This window comes from Gigantopelta aegis, chromosome 6, assembly GCF_016097555.1.
Source record: "Gigantopelta aegis isolate Gae_Host chromosome 6, Gae_host_genome, whole genome shotgun sequence".
Taxonomy (NCBI): Eukaryota; Metazoa; Mollusca; class Gastropoda; order Neomphalida; family Peltospiridae; genus Gigantopelta; species Gigantopelta aegis.
Window position 1 is genome coordinate 31,164,923 of NC_054704.1, and position 9,070 is coordinate 31,173,992.

Consider the following 9,070-nt stretch of genomic DNA (forward strand, 5'->3'; position numbering starts at 1 on the left):
TTATTATTATTATTGTGTGTGTGTGTGGTGTATGTGTGTGTGTGTGTGTTTGGTGTCTGAGTGTGTGTGTGTGGTGTGTGGTGTGTGTGTGTGATGTGTGTTGTGTGTGTGTGTGTGTGTGTTGTGTGTGTGTCTGTGTGTGTGTTATGTGTGTGTGTGTCTGTGTGTTGTGTGTGTGTGTGTTTGTGTGGTGTGTGTGGTGTGTGTGGTGTGTGTGTTGTGTGTGTGTCTGTGTGTGTGTCGTGTATGTGTGTGTCTGTGTGTGTATGTTGTGTGTGTGTGTGTGGTGTGTGTGTGTGTGTGTGGGTGGAGTGTGTGTGTGGTGTGTGAGTGTATGTGTGTGGTGTATGAGTGCGTGTGTGGCGTGTGAGTGTGTGTGTGGTGTATGTGAGTGTGTGTGTGTGCGCGTGTCTGTATGTGTGTGTGAGTGTGTGTGTGGTGTGTGAGTGTGTGTGGTGTATGTGAGTGTGTGTGCGTGTCTATGTGTGTGTGTGTGTGAGTGTGTGTGTGTGTGTGTGTGTGAGTGTGTGTGTGTGTGTTGTGTGTGTGTGTGTGTGTGTGTGTCTGTTGTGTGTGGTGTGTGTATGAGTGTGTGTGTGTGTGGTGTATTAGTGTGTGTGGTGTATTAGTGTGTGCTGTGTGTGTGTGTCTGTGTGTGTTGTGTGTGCTGTGTGTGTGTTGTGTGTGTGTGTGTGTGTGGTATGTGTGGTGTGTGTGTCTGTGTGTGTTGTGTCTGTGTGTGTATGTTGTGTGTGTGTGGTGTGTGTGTGTGGGTGGGTGGGTGGTGTGGGTGAGTGTGTGTGTGTATGTGTGTGTGTGTTGTGTGTGTGTGTATGTGTGTGTTGTGTGTGTGCGTTTGTGTGTGTTGTGTGGTGTGTGTGTGTGGTGTGTGTGGTGTATGAGTGTGGTGTATGTGTGTGTGTGTGTGTGTGTGTGTGTGTGGATATTTAAACTATCTTGAACATATTAACAGCAGATTTAATATCACACGTGGGTAGGTTTTATGTTATTGCTGTTGTTGCTGTTAATGATAATGAGCTATTTTGTGACAGTCTACCACGCTAGCTGCGACACTAATGATAACGACGTGTAAATTAATCAACAGAATTAATGTGTGGTGTGTGGGTGAAAATGTAATGTTTGTGTAACGACCCCTCGGATTATTTTAAAAGATTCCCCTGAGCTTACTGCTATTGTAACATGTATACGACATACGGAGCCTTTTTGATGACTAAAAGTACCGGCACACATTAAAGATATAGGTGATGTTCTCCGAGTGTCTTGTGATATCATAATTTATCAGCACGAGTTGATAAAAGTATGAAATCCGAGGCATGCCATTACCAATTGCAACAATTGTAAACAGTGTCAGTAATGTGGGTAGAATGTCATTATATACTGAACAGCAATGAAAACGCACGACCAAGAAATGTTTGGATTTTGAAGCGAATACCTGAGCAATATTGTTGTGAACAACAATAGATGGATGGTTGATAATGAAAACAAACAAAAAAGGATGCACAATCATTGATTAGTTTTAATCCATCTACGTATGAAAGACACGTGGGGTCACAATGAAAAGTTAATAGCGCGTATGACCACCATCTGCAGCAACACAAGCCACGCAACGTCTTCTCAACGACCCGATATGTCTGCGAATAGTGTTCCGGGGGACAACATTCCACTCCTGCTGTAGTGCGTTTTCCAGTTATCTAAGGTTATTCATTTGTGGACGACGTGAGATGCGTTGACCAAAGTAATCCCAAATACCTCTACTGGCGATAAATCAGGGGACAGTGCTGGCCATTCAAGCAAAGAGACATTATTGTTCGCAAGATACTGTGTTGTAACACATGCTGTGTGCGCTCGGGCGTTGTCTTGCTGAAATGTGTGCATACCCCGATGCTGATGAAAGAAGGGAATGACGTGATTTTGCAAGACGTTATCCCGGTAGTAAATGGTATTCATTCTGTCACGGCAAACATGGAGTGCTTTTCGGTGATGATAACTTATTCCGCCCCACACCATGAAACTCCCTCCACCCCATCGATCCGTCTGGACAAGGCAGTCAATGTGATAACGGTATCCACGCCTACGCCACATCCGCAACTGACCATCAGCATTCCTTAAATGGAAACGGGATTCGTCAGAGAATAGCACACCATGCCAAAGTTGTAATCTTCGACGACGATACCTTCCTGCCAAACGTCGGCGCTCATTTCGATGTCGATCAGTCAGGATAGGTCCAACATATGGTCGTTGAGCACGCAGCCCAGCAGAGCGAACACGGCGACGCACATTGTCTGCGCTGATAACCCCTCGTCGACTTTGAACAGTTGGTGCAGTCCTGGCAGCTGGCAGCGTTCGATCACGAATATGGAAGCGAACAATATGACGATCTAGTCGTGGTGTCGTAACACGTCGTTGGCCTGGACGTGAACGGTCCCTGAACGGTCCCATTGACGCCATATAACTGTAATTAAAATGTGTTGAGTGCGTCGTTAAATAAAACATTCCTTCCTTGAACGGTCCCTGATGGTTCCTATCTGCTGGTATCTCATGTGGAGTCTAGTTATTGTTGAATGGTGGCATCCAAACCACTGTGCGTTGACTCTACTCGAAATGCTGACTTGAAGCATGCCTAAGGCACGTTCACGTTCCTCAGCTGTCAACCTTGCCATCACTTGTTTAACGTTCCCTCAAAGTGACTTTTCAGACCATCTTTTATAGCCCCAATCAGCATGATTTGCACAATGAATTTACGTTGTTCATGCTGTGCATGCAATATGTTGTGTTTTGGTGTTGTGTTTCATGGTGTGTTCAGGCAATCGTTTTTGTAAGTTATTTGTCGTCATGCATGCTCTATTAGGTGGTACGGTACTTATTCATTGATATTTTTAATGCTGATATACGCCCCATTCACATTTGTTATCATCAACTGGCGGTGTGTTTTCAATGCTGTTTGGTATATTTGACAGCGGTAGATTCGTTAACTAGCAGAACGGCAGTGGCGTGACGTAACTAATGATAGGTTTAGCGCTGAAACATACGGGAAGATAATAATATGTCTCAGCTGTAGTGTACTCAGTATCGTGAGTGTACTAGAGAACAAAACAAATAACGTTCTTAACTTTAAGTTAGAATAGTATAGAAGTTGGAGAAATGTGTACATTCGAGTACATTGCATATAGTTACGGTGACGGGAAATAAACCAGAAGTAAATCACTCGCCTGATGCGCGGTCGGTCAGGGATCGACCCCTGTAGATGGAACCATTTGGCTAGTTCTCGTTACAGCCAATGCACAACGATTGGTCTATCCAAGGCCGAGGTATGTGCTATCCTGTGTGTAGGATGGTGCGTATAAAAGACCCCTTACTACTAATCAAAACATATAGCGTGTTTCTCTTAGGAGAATATCGCAGGAAATTTAGCAAATTGTTGTGTCAGCGATATCTCCTACAAAAGCTTTAATGGGTGATAACTTTTCTTATTTAAAATATCAGTGTCTGTATAAACAAGGTGCTTGTTTTTCAAAAGTTTGTAGTAGCCTAAACCGGATTTTATTTTCCAATAATTTCGTACGTACGAATAAATATATATTATGAAGTAAATTTTAAAATGACTGCTACAAACATTAGCACACGGCCGCAAACACATTGAACACACACACATACACACACACACACACACACACACACACACTGAATACACACACATACATACACACACACTGAATACACACACTGAATACACACACATACACCACAACACACACTGAATACACACACACACTCACACACACTGAATACACACACACACACACACTCACACACACTGAACACACACACACACACACACACACACACACACACACACAGACACATACCCACACACAAACAGACACACAGACAAACACACACATACACAACACACACACACACACACACACACACACACACACACACACACACACACACAAACATACGTACACACACAACCACATACACACACACACACATACAGACACAAACACACACACACAAACACACAGAGACACACACACACAGACACACAAACACACACACATACAGACACACACACTCACACAGACACACACACTCACACACACAGACACACACAGTGACACAGACAGACACACACACACACATACACACACGCACACACTCACGCACACAGACACACACACAGACACTCTCTCTCTCTCACACACACACACACACTGACACACACACACACACACACACACACACACACACTCACATTCACACAAACACACAGACACACACACACAGACACACACACAGACAAACATACACACACAGACACACAGACACACACACACACAGGCACACACACACACACACACACACACACACACAGATTGGCAAGTTTAGTAGACAAAAATACTGTACATAAGCTAGAAACATCTTACAATGGCTGCAAACTACAGTTCGTTCCGCCAGCCGTTTGTCGCTAATGCTTGTTTGACTGGTTTCTACGTTTAACGTTAAACCGAATGACCACTTCGGGAACCAGTCAAAATATCTAAAAAGTATTTAGCGAAAAATGTCTGGCTGAACTTGAGCCATTGCAGACCAGTCAACTTAAGCCATGTCCGAGTTCAGCCAGACCGAGCAGAAAAATGTTTGGTAGACTGGTGTATGCGCTTCACATTAAAGCCGCACACCCTAGTTCCATCCAGCGAAAATAAATTATAATTTGGTTAATCTACAAACCTGTAACACACTTAGATCACGTTTTTATCAAATGGGGTGAAAAAGCAGGTTTTATATCGATAAATACCATGGGAATCCCCATATCCCAATTGCTTGAAATAATTTTGAAAGTTTGTATTCTGATGTCACCGGTAGATGTCGCTCGAAGCACAACAATGCCTACGTCACGACAAATTTCACAGACTTGGGGTGCGTTCGTTTCACCTCTCCTGGACATGTTCCAACTGTTCTGCCCCTCTCCAGATATCGTAAGACTTAGCAAAATTATTGGTTTTAAGGGTTTGTAACGTTTTGTATTGAGACACTTACTTGTCTGAACTTTATTGTTACTGAAAATTTTCACGAACTGTGAAGAAAAATCTCACAAATGAACAACAACAAATCGGATATTGATTGCGCGAACCGTGCACGAGAAAACAAACCGAACCAAAATGATAACGGTCACGTGATATACCAACATCTGTGACATTGAAATGGAAATATCCCCTCTAAAAACAGATTGGACCTCGCTTGCTTAACGGTTTTTGTCTTGTGAAAAAATGCAAAAAAATGCATTTCGTGGTTTTACAAACATCAGGATTACCAAAAAGCACTTCAGGTGAATGGAAATGTGTATTCTAAATAATAAAATGTAAGTAAAGTGCAATTTTATTTGTGAAAAATGGGGTTTAATAGCGAAAAACAACGCCGTAATGGTTAACAAATAAACGTAACTAGGGTGTGTCCCTTTAATTAAACCGAATGACCACATCGGGGACCAGTCAAATAGTTCGCGAACGTTTGCGTCTGTCACTGTCGCTTAAGACTGGGCTGGCCTATGTTGGTCGCTAAACATTGGCAGACTACTTTAATAATAATAATTTAATAAATTTTTATTTCAGATCAGTGATCCATAGAACATATTTAAACATCACATACAAAACTGATTACATAATATACAGTAGCTTGTGCCAGCGATTTACACATACTGGTCTCGAAGTGGTAGTTCAGCTTACTGTGCAAATTAAAACCTTTACCGACAATCGGCTAGCTGAACTTTCCGCTGAGGTGAAAAGTCGTGGGCGAAAACGCGATATCATCGATTATGCATCAGGTTCGTGTTCAAAGGTTGTTTAAAATACAAAACTACCCATATGCAAACTGTCCGTTTATTTCCTGTGTTGTTGAGGCAGAGGCGGGGATCAATAAGATGATCAAATTAGATCCAATCTTGAATTTAAAAAAACACAAAACAACAACAACAAAAAAGCCCCAAAAAATCCACAAAACACTTTAAAGGGAGATTCCTGAGTTTGCTGCATTGTAACATGTTTCCGACTAATAAAATATTTCTACTATTAAACTTACATATTAAATATATTTTCTTGTTTAGAATATCAGTGTCTGTATATTCAATGTGTTTCTGGTCGTCTTAATATTTGTAAAAAGCACAAACTGGATTTTGTCTTCAAATAATTTAGTACGTACGAAAAAATAATATTTTAGGAAATAAGATGAAATTTAACTTAGTACAAATATTAGAACGATCAGAAACACGTTTAATATACAGCCACTAATATTTTATGCAGAAAAATATATTTGATATGTAATTACAATCGTTAAAAAGTCTCTGTTAGTCGTTAGCATCTTAAAAGGTGCAGCAAACTCAGGAATGTCCCTTTAAGGAATCATTGAACGCCAGATGCTAATGAAAGGCGAACTTATCCAGAGTCCACCAATGCCTCAGTTGTGAAGAAAGATATTAGCTGTTTTTATTCAGCAAACTGATCCAAGAATATCTACAAAATAATTTTTTTGAAATAAACTTGTAGAAGTCTATTAAACGTTAAAACACTGCCAAAACTATTTTTGTGCTAAAAATCGATATACCTTAAAAATGGCTTTAAATGGGTGTGATGGTGTGTTTGTATGTACGTTTGTATGTATGCTATATGTACATAGTTGCTAGTGCTCGCGTTAGTATATATAGTCAGGAGGAATATAGAGAATATGACCCGGAGGGTGGAAATGTTGTACAGACTTTTTTTTGATGACTGATATGAGTCAATAAGGGCCTTAGCTCATAAGTTCCGGAGGGTGTTCAAAATTTCGTCCGGTGGCATTTTTGCAAATCCAAGATGGCCGCCATCGCTGACCGATATAATTAAAATGGCCATTACTCAGTCAATATTTGTGCTAGAGATGTACTGTTGGTTATTTATGTGATTCGACAACTGTGTCACCATTAAAAATCCAATATGGCGGCTAAAACGTCCAAAATGATCTGCTAGGTATGGGGATCGGGATGTATATATATATTCAACTGCAAAGATAACAACTAAAATTGAAATCCAAATTCCATTCCTTCAAACAAATAACTTTATTGACATTTATGTTGCAAACGACTAGTAACCAGAGCATGGTTCAACGGATTCTTCGTCCGACTGGTTTCGTGTCAGAGGGTTCTTACATGCATCCCCACCCTCGCACAGACAAAACACTGTGCATCCTACCTTGGAGTAGCTGCAAGCTGCAGTTAGACATCCAGAGGTCTTGCAGTTGCAATGAATTAGCAGGTGCAGATAGTGTGCCTGTTGGCACTGTTCGTGGTAGCAGGATGCCCTGGTGGTCGAGTTCCCAGCCATGACTTGTTTGGTCCATTGTCGGTGGTGACTTGTTTGGTGACATCTGTTGATGTTTTCGACGAACGCATCATTGGTTGGTGGAAGGGAGCAGAGTTTAAACGATGATGCCCCACTCTTCCCTGTTTTTGAACGCCACATCTTGACCCTGCATTCGGTCATGGATGTGCACGGCTTTGCTACCTTGCCATATGCCAGACATATGAACTTAGTGGCCTGAGCTTGTACTGATTTCATATCAGCTTTCACATCACCAACTTTAGAGAGGGAGAGTGTTCCCTTCTTGGCAATTTTGATAACAGTTGCCTTGCTTACGCCATGCAATGAAGCTACAGTATCTGCTCCGAAGATCCCATGAATTGCCAGAAGATCATCTGCTATGTCACTGTGTGCTGTTGCAGTGGCACCGATGTCGATAACTGCTCGTTCCTTCACTAGTGATGACATGATCATTGGAGCAGTGTTCCTACATCTACACTTAATGTGGTAGAAGTGCACAAGGAGCACAAACACGTTAGTGTCATCGCACACAACACGAACACACTTGCCTGAGAGTGAACACGAGATGGCATGCTGTGTTATGACGATATCAGCCTCCTCGTGAGTGGAACAAAGATCATGCCGGTCAATCCGTACACCACCAACTATCTCCACTGGCACGTCGCTGACACCAGCAATCGTGAGAGTATGCGTCTGTGTTGCATTCGTGTAGTAGTCGGATTTGAGCAGGCCTTCTACGAGCATGGCATTCAGTTGAATCTTCTTCTTCGTGTTGGTGAGAATGACTGGTTTGGCTGGAGCAGGCATCTCCGGTGTCAGCTTGTGCACCCGACTTGATCCAGCTCTCTGCATCCTCGTGAAGTTCTTGGTGCTGTTGGGGAAGTATCTGTCAAACACGTGAGTGACATTTGTCTTTTGAAGAGCTTGATGAACAAACAACAAAAAGGCATCCACATACACGTGGAGTTTGTCAGACGGCCAAGTGAGGACTCAGAGGAGCGCAGAAACATCATAGATAACGGTCTCCGGGATGGGGCAGTTACGCTCCGATATAACCACTTGAAGTTTCAGTTTCAAGGTCGATTTTGACTTCGTGATTTTCATTTCACCGCTTGGGTTGAACATTGATGGTGGATATGCAGCTAACTCGTATGCCAAAACATCGTCAAAGTTGATCTGCCGTGAACTTGCAAGTAGACCAATGACACGTGCATAAATCAGTTCCTGGTCATAGACACGTTCCTTGCCGACTAACACGTGTTTCTTCGCCACATCCATGGTGACAACTAGTTTGCCGAGACGATCAAAGAAAGATCCTGGCCAACCAGCCTTGAAGTTGCTCATCGCCCGTTGTCCAAGAATAACAGCATCATCCGCATTCACGTCAGGGTGAGCGATTTGTCCAGTAATGATGTTCATTAGTGCACCATCCGGGTGTGAGTCATCATCTAAAGGATGCGTAGGCTTAGGCGATCGGCCTTATCTACCTTGATTTGACACTCAGATTCCTCCTTGTGATGAGTGTGAAGAGTGTGTTGTTCATTGTTGCTCATAGCCAGAACATGCTGTGATACTTCTCCAGTGAGGGCAAAGCTGGGGGCCCTCTTCACCATCTGATGGTAGTCAGTTGCCACTCCCGTAGTTACAGCTGGCTCATGGCCCAGCCGCATGTACGTTGTTTCTATGAACAT